We start from the raw sequence: 16,517 nt of genomic DNA, 5'->3' as shown, positions 1-16,517 counted from the left end.
GGCTGTGTATTAACAAGGGTTTCCCCCTTCCCTTTATAAACCTCCCTCCCTCCCTCTCTCCTTCCCCTTCCCCTTTCTCTCTCTCTCTCTCTCTCTCTCTCTCTCTCTCTCTCTCTCTCTCTCTCTCTCTCCTCTCTCTCTCTCTCTCTCTCTCTCTCTCTCTCTCTCCTTCCCCTCTCTCTCTCTCTCTCTCTCTCTCCCACTCTCACCTGTCCCCCCCATCAGATGTCAACTAGATTACTAGGCTTTCCACCGCATAGAAAGAAATCATTGAGTTTCAGCTCTTTCTCCAAACATTTCCTCCCTTTCCCAGACCCAGACAAGGGCACACACACAGACCGGCGACCGACCACGCTATCTAGCCAACCATTAAGTGTGTGTGTGAGGAAGTGTGTGTGTTTTTTCTTCTTCTTCTTTGAGTAGAAAGAATTAAGTAAGGAAAATAAGTTGGGTATTTGCGCTCTGTGCCTGTGTTTGATAACCCAGGATCCCTTTTAAAATCCTTTCACTTGACGGTGAAACCTGGAAGTGGAAAGTTTATAGCTCTGAATAGTCACAGGACTTGGGTGAGTTTCATTTTTCCTTTCATTTAATTTGAGTCTTGGGTCTTGATTTAAACTGGGAAGTTACTTTGTTTCTCTGTTTGATCAGTTCTTCTGGTTATTTATTTCACTGTAGTCTACAAAACAGCAAAACCTACAGATGCCGTATCATCATTTGAACCAATTTCACACAGCAGGAAAATAATCCCGCAGCAACAGGACATGTGAATTATTATGTGTATTATAATTAATGGATTTTTTTTGGAGGGGTTGATATATTTCTCTTTAAGGCGAATCAAGTTTGACATTTTAAAAAGGAATTTACAAACTTTAGAATACTTTTTAAAACTCAAGTTCTCCTGCAACAGGGTGATCAAATTGTTTGTCAGCCAATCAGCTGTGACCCTGGTGTTTGTCAGCCAATCAGCTGTGACCTTGCTGGGCCTCATCTCATTCTCGTCTCTTTAGGCTGAAACCAGACACACGGCTGCTGCCAGAGAGACAGAGTTTGTCGTCATAGCAACATTACCTAGATCGAATGACAGAGGTTTCTGTCTGATGTACACCTACACCTGTTGAGGGGCGGGGTCTCTCTGTTCAGGTGCAACCAAGGCGTTGGTCAGAAATGGCACCCTATTTTCCTTTATAGTGCACTACTTTTGACCGGTGCACTGTTTAGGGAATAGGGTGCCATTCTGGATGCAGTTGAGGTCTATCCAGGTGGACCCTATACGAGAGGGCTGAGTTCTTGAACATAATACAACTGTTTGAACTCAGGATGTAATGCTATCTTTCTGTAGTCCAAGGTACCATGCTCTTATAATGCTCTGCTTTACAGGCAGATCAGGAACCATGTTCTTATAATGCTCTGCTTTACAAACAGAACAGGAACCATGTTCTTATAATGCTCTGCTTTACAGACAGAACAGGAACCATGCTCTTATAATGCTCTGCTTTACAGGCAGATCAGGAACCATGTTCTTATAATGCTCTGCTTTACAAACAGAACAGGAACCATGCTCTTATAATGCTCTGCTTTACAGGCAGATCAGGAACCATGCTCTTATAATGCTCTGCTTTACAAACAGAACAGGAACCATGCTCTTATAATGCTCTGCTTTACAAACAGAACAGGAACCTTCTCTTACAGTTTTTCCTAAATTGTTAACACATGTTTGCTGAGGAACTATTTCTCAGGTACTCAAAACTCTAAACACAAAACACAAAAAAAGTTAGCCAATTTCCCTAAACCCTAAAGACATCTTGCAAAATGAAACACAGCAATCAAAATCATGTTCTCCCTGCTCAAAATGAAACTCGGCATACAAATGAGACACACACCACATCAAATGAATCTAACTTAGTGACAACCAAGATCACACTAAAGTGACATTTAAACACTACTATCAGAACCTATTTCAGTATTTCAGCCATCTTATCGGCTGTCAGGTTCTCCCTGGGAGAGGTGGGTGTGGAGACAGGCACAGGAGAGAGCGAATTGCAAGATATCACGCCCTGACCTTAGAGAGCCATTTATTTCTCTATTTGGTTAGGTCAGGGTGTGATGTGGGGTGGGCGTTCTATGTTTTCTGTTTCTATGTTTTGGCCGGGTATGGTTCTCAATCAGGGACAGTCTGTCTATTGTTGTCTCTGATTGGGAATCATACTTAGGCAGCCTGCTTTGCTACCTTAGTTGTGGGTAGTTGTCTTTGGTAGTGGCCTATATATCCTAAGTAAGCTTCATGGTCGTTTCCTTATTCTTTGTTTTGTTGACGACGTTTACCAATAAAAATAAATGTACACTCACCATGCTGCACCTTGTTCCGGTCATTTCCACCCTGACGAAGATCGTGACACAAGAAGGCCGTTTATCTACAAGTCCATCAAGAACAGGCACAGGACCACAACAGTAGCCACTAAACAACAGGAACGCAGTCCAGAAAAAACACAACCCAAACGCAACCCAAACGCAACCCAAACGCAACCCAAACACAACCAAAACGCAACCCAAACGCAACCCAAACACAACCCAAACGCAACCCAAACGCAACCCAAACACAACCCAAACACAACCCAAACGCAACCCAAACGCAACCCAAACACAACCCAAACACAACCCAAACGCAACCCAAACACATCCCAGCTACACAAACAATCCCGCGCAAAACCTAGAGGGTAAGGCGAGATTAAATACCCCACTAATTCCTAAACTAGACAAAGGTGAACAACAAGACAGACAAAACCTAGAGGGTAAAGCGAGATTAATACCCCACTAATTCCTAAACTAGACAAAGGTGAACAACAAGACAGACAAAACCTAGAGGGTAAGGCGAGATTAAATACCCCACTAATTCCTAAACTAGACAAAGGTGAACAACAAGACAGACAAAACCTAGAGGGTAAGGCGAGATTAAATACCCCACTAATTCCTAAACTAGACAAAGGTGAACAACAAGACAGACAAAACCTAGAGGGTAAGGCGAGATTAAATACCCCACTAATTCCTAAACTAGACAAAGGTGAACAACAAGACAGACAAAACCTAGAGGGTAAAGCGAGATTAAATACCCCACTAATTCCTAAACTAGACAAAGGTGAACAAACAAGACAGACAAAACCTAGAGGGTAAGGCGAGATTAAATACCCCACTAATTCCTAAACTAGACAAAGGTGAACAACAAGACAGACAAAACCTAGAGGGTAAGGCGAGATTAAATACCCCACTAATTCCTAAACTAGACAAAGGTGAACAACAAGACAGACAAAACCTAGAGGGTAAGGCGAGATTAAATACCCCACTAATTCCTAAACTAGACAAAGGTGAACAACAAGACAGACAAAACCTAGAGGGTAAGGCGAGATTAAATACCCCACTAATTCCTAAACTAGACAAAGGTGAACAACAAGACAGACAAAACCTAGAGGGTAGGGCGAGATTAAATACCCCACTAATTCCTAAACTAGACAAAGGTGAACAACAAGACAGACAAAACCTAGAGGGTAGGGCGAGATTAAATACCCCACTAATTCCTAAACTAGACAAAGGTGAACAACAAGACAGACAAAACCTAGAGGGTAAGGCGAGATTAAATACCCCACTAATTCCTAAACTAGACAAAGGTGAACAACAAGACAGACAAAACCTAGAGGGTAAGGCGAGATTAAATACCCCACTAATTCCTAAACTAGACAAAGGTGAACAACAAGACAGACAAAACCTAGAGGGTAAGGCGAGATTAAATACCCCACTAATTCCTAAACTAGACAAAGGTGAACAACAAGACAGACAAACCTAGAGGGTAAGGCGAGATTAAATACCCCACTAATTCCTAAACTAGACAAAGGTGAACAACAAGACAGACAAAACCTAGAGGGTAAGGCGAGATTAAATACCCCACTAATTCCTAAACTAGACAAAGGTGAACAACAAGACATACAAAACCTAGAGGGTAGGGCGAGATTAAATACCCCACTAATTAACCTAAACTAGACAAAGGTGAACAACAAGACAGACAAAACCTAGAGGGTAGGGCGAGATAAAATACCCCACTAATTCCTAAACTAGACAAAGGTGAACAACAAGACAGACAAAACCTAGAGGGTAGGGCGAGATTAAATACCCCACTAATTCCTAAACTAGACAAAGGTGAACAACAAGACAGACAAAGCCTAGAGGGTAAGGCGAGATTAAATACCCCACTAATTCCTAAACTAGACAAAGGTGAACAACAAGACAGACAAAACCTAGAGGGTAAGGCGAGATTAAATACTCCACTAATTCCTAAACTAGACAAAGGTGAACAACAAGACAGACAAAACCTAGAGGGTAAGGCGAGATTAAATACCCCACTAATTCCTAAACTAGACAAAGGTGAACAACAAGACAGACAAAACCTAGAGGGTAGGGCGAGATAAAATACCCCACTAATTCCTAAACTAGACAAAGGTGAACAACAAGACAGACAAAACCTAGAGGGTAAGGCGAGATTAGCAGCTAGTAGACCGGCGACGACGACCGCCGAGCGCCACCCGAACAGGAAGAGGAGCCACCTTCGGTGGAAGTCGTGACATCGGCTCTCAACCAATCATGCTATTTCGTTTGTTTTTTCGCCTTGTTCGTAACTCGTTTTGTACATAATGTTGCTGCTACCGTCTCTTATGACAGAAAAGAGCTTCTGGACATCAGAATGGTATTACTCCCATCAAATTGGACAAGGAGTTATTCTTCAATGAGTCTGACGCGAGGGATATACTATGGACACCCGACCAGGCCCCGATCCCCCTGATTCGCTGGTGAATCTTCCCTTGCCCTCCATTCTGCTAGCTAATGTTCAATCGCTGGAAAATAAATGGGACCAACTGAAAGCACATATTTATCCTACCAACGGGACATTAAAAAACTGTAATACACTACCTACCTAGAGAGTTTTCATCTGTATTTTTCATAGTTGTCAACATACCACTGCAGAGCGAGGTTGGCACTGAAACCACACTAAATTAGCTGTATTCCGCCATAAGCAAACAAACGCTCACCCAGAGGCGGTGCTCCTAGTGGCCGCTGACTTTAATCCAGGAAAACTTAAGTCAGTTTTACCGAATTTCTATCAGCATGTTAAATGTGCAACCAGAGGGAAAAAATGACAAGCAAAAATGAAAGCAGGAAGCACCAGTGACTCGGTCTACAAAAAAAGGTCAGATGAAGCAGATGCTAAACTACAGGACTATTTTGCTAACACAGACTGGAATATGTTCCGGGATTCTTCCGATGACACCACATCAGTCACTGGCTTTACCAATAAGTGCATCGAAGACATCATCCCCACAGTGGCTGTACGTGCATACCCCAAACAGAAGCCATGGGTTCTGGGAACATTCGCACTGAGCTAAAGGCTAGAGCTGCCACTTTCAAGGAGCGGGACTCTAACGCGGAAGCTTATAATGAATCCCGCTATGCCCTCCAATGAACCATCAAACAGGCAAAGCATCAATACAGGACGAAGATTGAATCGTAAAAAGGCTGGTCATGGCTCACATCAACAGCATTATCCCAGAAACCCTAGACCCACTCCAATTTGCATACCACACCAACAGATCCACAGATGATGCAATCTCTATTCATTGACTACAGCTCAGTGTTCAACACCATAGTGCCCTTAAAGCTCACCACTAAGCTAAGGACCCTGGGACTAAACACCTCACTCTGCCACTGGATCCTAGACTTCCTGACGGGCCGCCCCCAGGTGATAAGGGTAGGTAACAATACGTCTGCACGCTGAACCTCAACACGGGGGCCCCTCACGGGTGCGTGCTCAGTCCCCTCCTGTACTCCCTGTTCACTCATGACTGCACTGCCAGGCACAACTCCAACACCATCATTAAGTTTGCTGATGACACAACAGTGGTAGGCTTGATCAGTAACAATGATGAGACAGCCTATAGGGAGGTGGACAGGGACCTTACCGTGTGGTGCCAGGACAACAACCTCTCCCTAACCGTGATAAAGAGTAAGGAGATGATTGTGGACTACAGAAATGGAGGACCAAACACGCCCCCATTCTCATCGAGTTGTTCTGGAGCAGGTTGAGAGCTTCAAGTTCCTTGGCATCAACATCCTCAACAAAGTAACATGGTCCAAGCACACCAAGACAGTCATGAAGAAAAAAATTAAATTAAATTTGTCATGACGACAAAACTTATTCCCCCTCAGGATACTGAAATGGGTCATTAGATGGTCAAAAGATTTTACAGCTGCACCATCGAGAGCATCCTGACGGGTTGCATCACTGCCTGGTATGGCAACTGCTTGGCCTCCGACCGCAAGGCACTACAGAGGGTAGTGCGTATGGCCCAGTACATCCCCGGGTTCAAGCTTCCTGCCATCCAGGACCTCCATACCAGCGGTGTCAGAGGAAGGTCCTAAAAATTGTCAAAGACTCCATCCCACCCTAGTCACAGACTGATCTCTCTGCTACTGCACGGCAAGCGCCAAGTCTAGGTCCAAGAGGCGTCTAAACAGCTTCTATCCCCAAGTCATAAGACTCCTGCACAGCTAATCAAATGGCTTCCCAGACTATTTGCACCCCCCCATGCTGATGCTACTCTCTGTTATTATCTATGCATAGCCACTTTAATAACCCTACCTGTATGTACATAATTACCACAATTACCTCGACAACGGTGCCCCCGCATATTGACAGATTGACTCTGTACCAGTACCCCCTGTATATAGCCTCCACATTGACTCTGTACCGTAATACCCTGTATATAGCCTCTACATTGACTCTGTACCGGTACCCCCTGTATATAGCCTCCACATTGACTCTGTACCGGTACCACCTGTATATAGCCTCCACATTGACTCTGTACCGGTACCCCCTGTATATAGCCTCCACATTGACTCTGTACCGTAATACCCTGTATATAGCCTCTACATTGACTCTGTACCGGTACCACCTGTATATAGCCTCCACATTGACTCTGTACCGGTACCCCCTGTATATAGCCTCCACATTGACTCTGTACCGTAATACCCTGTATATATCCTCTACATTGACTCTGTACCGGTACCCCCTGTATATAGCCTCCACATTGACTCTGTACCGGTACCCCCTGTATATAGCCTCCACATTGACTCTGTACCGGTACCCCCCTGTATATAGCTTCCACATTGACTCTGTACCGGTACCCCCTGTATATAGCCTCCACATTAACTCTGTACCGGTACCCCCTGTATATAGCTTCCACATTGACTCTGTACCGGTACCCCCTGTATATAGCCTCCACATTGACTCTGTACCGGTACCCCCTGTATATAGCCTCCACATTGACTCTGTACCGGTACCCCCTGTATATAGCTTCCACATTGACTCTGTACCGGTACCCCCTGTATATAGCCTCCACATTAACTCTGTACCGGTACCCCCTGTATATAGCTTCCACATTGACTCTGTACCGTAATACCCTGTATATAGCTTCCACATTGACTCTGTACCGTAATACCCTGTATATAGCTTCCACATTGACTCTGTACCGTAATACCCTGTATATAGCCTCCACATTGACTCTGTACCGTAATACCCTGTATATAGCCTTCACATTGACTCTGTACCCCCTGTATTTCGCCCCGCTGTTGTTATTTACTCCTGCTCTTTAATTATTTGTTTTTCTTACGTCTTACTTTTTAAAATGTATTTTCTTAAAACTGCATTGTTGGTTCAGGGCTCATAAGTAAGCAGTTCACTGTAAGGACTACACCTGTTGTATTCAGCATTTCACGGTAAGGTCTACTACACCTGTTGTATTCAGCATTTCACTGTAAGGTCTACACCTGTTGTATTCAGCATTTCACTGTAAGGTCTACACCTGTTGTATTCAGCATTTCACTGTAAGGTCTACACGTGTTGTATTCAGCATTTCACTGTAAGGTCTACACCTGTTGTATTCAGCATTTCACTGTAAGGTCTACACCTGTTGTATTCAGCATTTCACTGTAAGGTCTACACCTGTTGTATTCAGCATTTCACTGTAAGGTCTACACGTGTTGTATTCAGCATTTCACTGTGAGGTCTACACCTGTTGTATTCAGCATTTCACGGTAAGGTCTACTACACCTGTTGTATTCAGCATTTCACTGTAAGGTCTACACCTGTTGTATTCAGCATTTCACTGTAAGGTCTACACCTGTTGTATTCAGCATTTCACTGTAAGGTCTACACGTGTTGTATTCAGCATTTCACTGTAAGGTCTACACCTGTTGTATTCAGCATTTCACTGTAAGGTCTACACCTGTTGTATTCAGCATTTCACTGTAAGGTCTACACCTGTTGTATTCAGCATTTCACTGTAAGGTCTACTACACCTGTTGTATTCAGCATTTCACTGTAAGGACTACACCTGTTGTATTCAGCATTTCACTGTAAGGTCTACTACACCTGTTGTATTCAGCATTTCACTGTAAGGTCTACTACACCTGTTGTATTCAGCATTTCACTGTAAGGTCTACACCTGTTGTATTCAGCATTTCACTGTAAGGTCTACACCTGTTGTATTCAGCATTTCACTGTGAGGTCTACACCTGTTGTATTCAGCATTTCACTGTAAGGTCTACACGTGTTGTATTCAGCATTTCACTGTAAGGTCTACACGTGTTGTATTCAGCATTTCACTGTAAGGTCTACACCTGTTTTATTCGGCGCATGTGACAAGTACAATTTGATTTGATTTATTATATATATATTATACTATATATTGTATGTGTCAAACTCAAACAAGAACGGAACACAAATGCATAAACGTTTTATATTCCAACATGACTCTAACAGCATACTGTAAGCACACAAAGAGTACAAATGCATGTTAAACAGCATACTGTAAGCACACAAAGAGTACAAATGCATGTTAAACAGCATACTGTAAGCACACAAAGAGTACAAATGCATGTTAAACAGCATACTGTAAGCACACAAAGAGTACAAATGCATGTTAAACAGCATACTGTAAGCACACAAAGAGTACAAATGCAAACACACAGTAAATATATATAGCATATTGATAGGAAGAAAACTAGGCCAATTTGTACGACTCTATGTTCAATCAATTGTACGGAATAGATAAAGCAACTGTCAAGAAACAAATACTCCATTTCGAAAACAAAATCAGTCATGTCTGTTGTTTTGGTCCGGCCACAGATTTTTATCAACATCGCAGGCGATATTCTCCTTGGCTAGACAGCGGGGGAAATATATTCTGGCATGACGCATCTACCCCTGACAGGACTCTTCTGGAATGTCCCCATTGCCTGGAGAACGGCCTTAAATGGAGTTTGCGATCATACACCTTCCACAGCCATGCTGAAAATAACTCCTCAGTGGGGTTGAAAAATTAGGAATATGTTTGGAGATGATAGAGAATTGTGGGTCGTGGAACTAGTTGCGGAACTGATCAACCCGATGGAAGATCACGTTGTCCCAAACTAGAACATACATTTGCTGCTCAGGATCACCTGGCATCTCTGTGCTCTGGCTGAAAAAAAAGACTGTCATGTAAAGGTGTTGTATGGAAATGAAGGAGATGGGCAGTGTTGTATGGTCCATGTGTAGCATGGCGGTGGAAGACCCTTTTGTGGCTCATAGCTGCACATATGGTGACATTAACATTAACCCCACGCTGGCCAGGTACCTCAATGATGGCGCATTGACTCATGATGTTCCTTCCTCTCCTCCTCGTCTAAATATAATCCAGCCTCATCTATGAATATAAATTCCTGTGGAATAGAACATACATCCAACTCCATGGTTCTCTGAAATGACAGTAAATACTGTCAATTTCTTGATAAACTCAGCAAAAAAAAAAAAACATCCCTTTTTTAGGATGTCTTTCAAAGATCATAAAAAATCCAAGTAACATTCACATATATTCATTGTAAAGGATTTCAACAATGTTTCCCATGAACAATTAATGAACATGCACCTGTCAAACGGTTGTTAAGACACTAACAGCTTACAGACGGTAGGCAATTATGGTCACAGTTATGAACATTTAGGACACTAAAGAGGCCTTTCTACTGACTCTGAAAAACACCAAAAGTAAGATGCCCATGGTCCCTGCTCATTTGCGTGAACCTTGCCTTAGGTATGCTGCAAGGAGGCATGAGGACTGCAGATGTGGCCAGGGCAATAAATGTCAATGTCTGTACTGTGAGACGCCTAAGACGGTGCTACAGGGAGACAGGATGGACAGCTGATCGTCCTCGCAGTGGCAGACCACATGTAACAACACCTGCACAGGATCGGTACATCCGAACATCACACCTGCGGGACAGGTACAAGATGGCAACAACAACAGCCCAAGTTACACCAGGAACGCACAATCCCTCCATCAGTGCTCAGACTGTCCGCAATAGGCTGAGAGAGGCTGGACTGAGGGCTTGTAGGCCTGTTGTAAGGCAGGTCCTCACCAGACATCACCGGCAACAACATCGCCTACGGGCACAAACCCACCGTCGCTGGACCAGACAGGACTGGCAAAAAGTGCTCTTCACTGACGAGTTGCAGTTTTGTCTCACCAGGGGGGATGGTCGGATTCGCATTTATCGTAAAAGGAATGAGCGTTACACAGAGGCCTGTACTCTGGAGCAGGATCTCTTTGGAGGGGGAGTGTTCGTCATGGTCTGGGGCGGTGTGTCACAGCATCATCGGACGGAGCTTGTTGTCATTGCAGGCAATCTCAACGCTGTGCGTTACAGAGAAGACATCCTCTTCCCTCATGTGGTACCTTTCCTGCAGGCTCATCTTGACATGACCCTCCAGCATGACAATGCCACCAGCCATACTGCTCATTCTGTGCATGATTTCCTGCAAGACAGGAATGTCAGTGTTCTGCCATGGCCAGCGAAGAGCCCATTGACCACTTCTGGATCGTTGGATCAGAGGGTGAGGGCAAGGGCCATTCCCAACAGAAATGTCTGGGAACTTGCAGGTGCCTTGGGGAAGAGTGAGGTGACATCTCACAGCAAGAACTGGAAAATCTGGTGCAGTCCATGATGAGGAGATGCATTGCAGTACTTATTGCAGCTGGTGGCCACACATACACTTAGGTTGGAATCATTAAAACTCGTCTTTCAACCACTCCACAAATTTCTTGTTAACAAACTATAGTTTTGGCATGTCGGTTAGGACATCTACTTTGTGCATGACACAAATCATTTTGGTCCAACAATTGTTTACAGACAGATTATTTCACTTACAATTTACTGATTCACAATTCCAGTGGGTCAGAAGTTTACATACACTAAGTTGACTGTGCCTTTAAACAGCTTGGAAAATTCCAGAAAATGATGTCATGGCTTTAGAAGCTTCTGATAGTCTAATTGACATCTTTTCAGTCAATTGGAGGAGTACCTGTGGATGATTTTCAAGGCCTACCTTCAAACTCAGTGCCTCTTTGCTTGACATCATGGAAAAATCTAAAGAAATCAGCCAAGACCTCAGGAAAAAAATTGTAGACCTCCACAAGTCTGGTTCATCCTTGGGAGCAATTTCCAAATGCATGAAAGTACCACGTTCATCTGTACAAACAATAGTACGCAAGTATAAACACCATGGTACCACTCAGCTGTCATACCGCTCAGGGAGACGCTTTCTGTCTCCTAGAGATTAATGTACTTTGGTCCGAAAAGTGCATATCAATCCCAGAACAACAGCAAAGGACCTTGTGAAGATGCTGGAGGAAACAGGTACAAAAGTATCTATATCCACAGTTAAACGAGTCCGAAATCGACATAACATGAAAGGCCGCTCAGCAAGGAAGAATCCACTGCTCCAAAACCGCCATTAAAAAAACAGGTTACGGTTTGCAACTGCACATGGGGACAAAGATCGTACATTTTGGAGAAATGTCCTCTGGTCGGATGAAACAAAAATCTAATGGTTTGTCCATAATGACCATCGTTATGTTTGGAGGAAAAAGGGGGAGGCTTGCAAGCCGAAGAACACCATCCCAACCGTGAAGCACGTTGTGGGGGTGCTTTGCTGCAGGAGGGACTGGTGCACTTCACAAAGTAGATGGCATCATGAGGAGGAAGAATTATGTGGATATATTGAAGCAACATCTCAAGACATCAGTCAAGAAGTTAGAGCTTGGTCGCAAAGGGGTCTTCCAAATGGACAATGACCCCAAGCATACTTCCAAAGTTGTGGCAAAACGGCTTAAGGACAACAATGTCAACAATGTATTGGAGTGGCCATCACAAAGCCCTGACCTCAATCCTATAGAAATTGTGTGGGCAGAACTGAAAAAGCGTATGCAAGCAAGGAGGCCTACAAACCTGACTCAGTTCCACCAGCTCTGGGCCAGAATTCACCCAATTTATTGTGGGTAGCTTGCGGAAGGCTGCCTGAAACATTTGACCCAAGTTAAAAAAATTTAAGGCAATGCTACCCAGTACTAATTGAGTATATGTAAACTTCACGACCCACTGGGAATGTGATGAAAGAAATCAAAGCTGAAATAAATCATTCTCTCTACTATTATTCTGACATTTCCCATTCTGAAAATAAAGTGGTGAACCTAACAGTCCTAAAATTGGGAATTTTTACTCAGATAAAATTTCAGGAATTGTGAAAAACTGAGTTTATATGTATTTGGCTAAGGTGTATGTAAACTTCCAACTTCAACTGTAGTAGAGAGGTCCAATGTCTGCAGTTAATACCTATTCTCATTTTGGAACGTCCAGATGATGGATGCTAGGGTGAAGCGGCTCAGATTGGGCTGCACTCTCTTCCCAGCCTCTCTTAAGGTCAAACCATGGTTGATCACATATTCCACCATAGTCGCCCGAATTCCATCAGAGTACTCTTCTTGTTCTTCCTCCACCTCCACCTCCACCTCCACCTCTACCTCCACCTCTACCTATTCCTCCACCGCCACCTCTACCTCCACCGCCACCTCTACCTCCACGTCCGCCTCCGCCTCCACCTCCACCTCCACCTCCACCTCCACCTCCACCTCTACCTACACCTCCACCTCCACTTCTACCTCCACTTCCGCCTCCACCTCCACCTCCACCTCTACCTCTACCTCCACCTCCACCTACACCTACACCTCTACCTACACCTCTACCTCCACCTCCACCTCCACCTCTACCTACACCTCTACCTCCACCTCTACCTCCACCTCCATCTCCATCTCTACCTACACCTCCACCTCTACCTACACCTCTACCTCTACCTCCATCTCCACCTCTACCTCCACCTCCACCTCTACCTCTACCTACACCTCTACCTCCACCTCTACCTACACCTCTACCTACACCTCTACCTACACCTCTACCTACACCTCTACCTCCACTTCTACCTCCACCTCCACCTCTACCTCTACCTCCACCTCTACCTACACCTCTACCTACACCTCTACCTACACCTCCACCTTCTCCTCCACTTCTACCTACACCTCCACCTCTATCTCCACCTACACCTCTACCTCCACCTCTACCTCTACCTCCACCTCTACCTACAAAGTTCTGATTGCAAACATTTACGCAATTCGTTTTTGAACATGTGAAAGTGGTCAATGGGTGAAAGTGGTCAATGGGTAATTGAACTTAGCTTGTTGAACAGTGTAGCTTTGCATTTGCACACAATATATTTTAGTTGTGAAGGTTGTGCCAAAGGTAGGGAATTGTGTGTTGTGTTTTTCCAAATGTTTGTTATAGAATTACAATCTGAGTGTAAAGCAAAATGTGTCAGTAGTATTGCAGATGTGGTGTATGGTTCTGCTAAATGAGATACAGATTTGGTGTATGGTTCTGCTAAATGAGATACAGATTTGGTGTATGGCTCTGCTAAATTAGTTACAGATTTGTGTCATTGTGCCTCATGGGCTAGTTTTAGTGTGTAAACCATTGGGGAAAATGGAGTGGACTATGCACTGGCAATATAATTGGCCGGTGGTCAATGTCCTATTTCAAGCCGTCCTATAAAATACATCACACAAGGACAGAACCATTCTTCAAAGCCCAAATATGTTGCCACTCGCCATCCAACAAACTGACAGAGCCCAGCCAAATGTTTATGGAGAGACAGACAGTCTAACAATGATCTGTCAATACAGACATCCTATTTTATAGGACAGCTCTTAACCAGACTGAGTCTTATAGTCTGTCTTAACCAGACTGAGTCTTATAGTCTGTCTTAACCAGACTGTCTTATAGTCTGTCTTAACCAGACTGAATCTTGTAGCCTGTCTTAACCAGACTGAGTCCTATAGTCTGTCTTAACCAGACTGAGTCCTATAGTCTGTCTTAACCAGACTGAGTCCTATAGTCTGTCTTAACCAGACTGAGTCTTATAGTCTGTCTTAACCAGACTGAGTCTTATAGTCTGTCTAACCAGACTGAGTCTTATAGCCTGTCTTAACCAGACTGAGTCTTATAGTCTGTCTTAACCAGACTGAGTCTTATAGTCTGTCTTAACCAGACTGAGTCCTGCCTGTCTTAACCAGACTGAGTCCTATAGCCTGTCTAACCAGACTGAGTCTTATAGTTTGTCTTAACCAGACTGAGTCTTATAGCCTGTCTTAGCCAGACTGTCTTATAGTCTGTCTTAACCAGACTGAGTCTTATAGCCTGTCATAACCAGACTGAGTCTTATAGTCTGTCTTAACCAGACTGAGTCTTGTAGCCTGTCATAACCAGACTGAGTCTTATAGCCTGTCTTAACCAGACTGAGTTTGTATCCTAAATGACACTATATTACACTTATAGTGCACTATGTTTGACCAGAGATCATAGGACTGTGGTCAAAACGAGTGCACAAGGGAAAATGGTGAAGTGAAGCAATGGTGAGTGCTGCTTTGAGTGGTCTTTGGCTGTGATTTAACACAGAGACTGAGCTGATGCCAATAAAGGGCCAATCCAGGATATGGAAAACAACAAAGTTGTCACCCTGCCACTTGAGAAGACAAGTGGTCCTTGGGGCTGGCGGGGTCCTCTGGGAAGCTAGCTGGTATCATCCTCTGGGAGGCTAGCTGGTATGGTCCTCTGGGAGGCTAGCTGGTATGGTCCTCTGGGAGGCTAGCTGGTGTGGTTATCTGGGAGGCTAGCTGGTGTGGTTATCTGGGAGGCTAGCTGGTATCATCCTCTGGGAGGCTAGCTGGTATGGTCCTCTGGGAGGCTAGCTGGTATGGTTATCTGGGAGGTTAGCTGGTATGGTCCTCTAGGAGGCTAGCTGGTATGGTCCTCTAGGAGGCTAGCTGGTATGGTCCTCTAGGAGGCTAGCTGGTATGGTTATCTGGGAGGCTAGCTGGTGTGGTTATCTGGGAGGCTAGCTGGTATGGTCCTCTAGGAGGCTAGCTGGTATGGTCCTCTAGGAGGCTAGCTGGTATGGTCCTCTGGGAGGCTAGCTGGTATGGTTATCTGGGAGGCTAGCTGGTATGGTCCTCTAGGAGGCTAGCTGGTATGGTCCTCTGGGAGGCTAGCTGGTATGGTTATCTGGGAGGTTAGCTGGTATGGTCCTCTGGGGGGCTAGCTGGTATGGTCCTCTAGGAGGCTAGCTGGTATGGTCCTCTGGGAGGCTAGCTGGTATGGTTATCTGGGAGGCTAGCTGGTATGGTCCTCTAGGAGGCTAGCTGGTATGGTCCTCTAGGAGGCTAGCTGGTATGGTCCTCTGGGAGGCTAGCTGGTGTGGTTATCTGGGAGGCTAGCTGGTATGGTCCTCTAGGAGGCTAGCTGGTATGGTCCTCTGGTAGGCTAGCTGGTATGGTTATCTGGGAGGCTAGCTGGTATGGTTCTCTAGGAGGCTAGCTGGTATGGTCCTCTAGGAGGCTAGCTGGTATGGTCCTCTGGGAGGCTAGCTGGTATGGTTATCTGGGAGGCTAGCTGGTATGGTCCTCTAGGAGGCTAGCTGGTATGGTCCTCTGGGAGGCTAGCTGGTATGGTCCTCTAGGAGGCTAGCTGGTATGGTCCTCTAGGAGGCTAGCTGGTATGGTCCTCTGGGAGGCTAGCTGGTATGGTTATCTGGGAGGCTAGCTGGTATGGTCCTCTGGGGGGCTAGCTGGTATGGTCCTCTGGGAAGCTAGCTGGCATGGTCCTCTGGGAAGCTAGCTGGTGTGCCTGAACTCAGAGAGACTGTGCTTCACTGTGTAGAGTTAACACTCAACATATAAGAAACAGAGAAGCAGTGGTCCTCGGCTTCAACAGGATCTCCGACATTTTATGGACAAACATTGGTCAAATATTCCAGTCTATCTTTAATGATCTCTCTGCTATCTTACGGTAACACAGATACTTGAGCTAACAGCATTACCCTTTGCTGTTGTAAACTGCAATCGAAGACAGACGGACACAATAAAATCACATTTAATACGACTCCAGTCCTAAATGGGTCGGATGCTGTCATTTGGCATGGCATTCAGTTGTACGAATCTGAGGACTGATGTTTGGTTTTAGGAGAGTAGTCACATGCTGTTAAAATAAAAGGC

General features: G+C 44.7%; 1 protein-coding gene across 2 annotated transcripts in view; it reads left to right on the top strand.

Annotated features, from left to right (window-relative positions):
- Nucleotides 1–243: 243 nt before the first annotated feature.
- The window catches only part of LOC109883188 (uncharacterized), a 30,454-nt gene continuing 14,180 nt past the window's right edge, over nt 244–16,517 (top strand). The window contains exon 1 of one of the 2 annotated variants that reach the window (XM_031801001.1): nt 244–566. The gene's annotated coding sequence lies outside the window, so the exon portion shown is untranslated. The remainder of the gene's footprint in view (nt 567–16,517) is intronic. The other variant, XM_031801002.1, reaches the window with a different exon arrangement.

Source organism: Oncorhynchus kisutch, linkage group LG21, assembly GCF_002021735.2.
Source record: "Oncorhynchus kisutch isolate 150728-3 linkage group LG21, Okis_V2, whole genome shotgun sequence".
In the NCBI taxonomy this organism is placed as follows: domain Eukaryota; kingdom Metazoa; phylum Chordata; class Actinopteri; order Salmoniformes; family Salmonidae; genus Oncorhynchus; species Oncorhynchus kisutch.
Note: the sequence above shows the minus strand (reverse complement) of the source record. Positions and strands in the feature narration are given on the sequence as shown.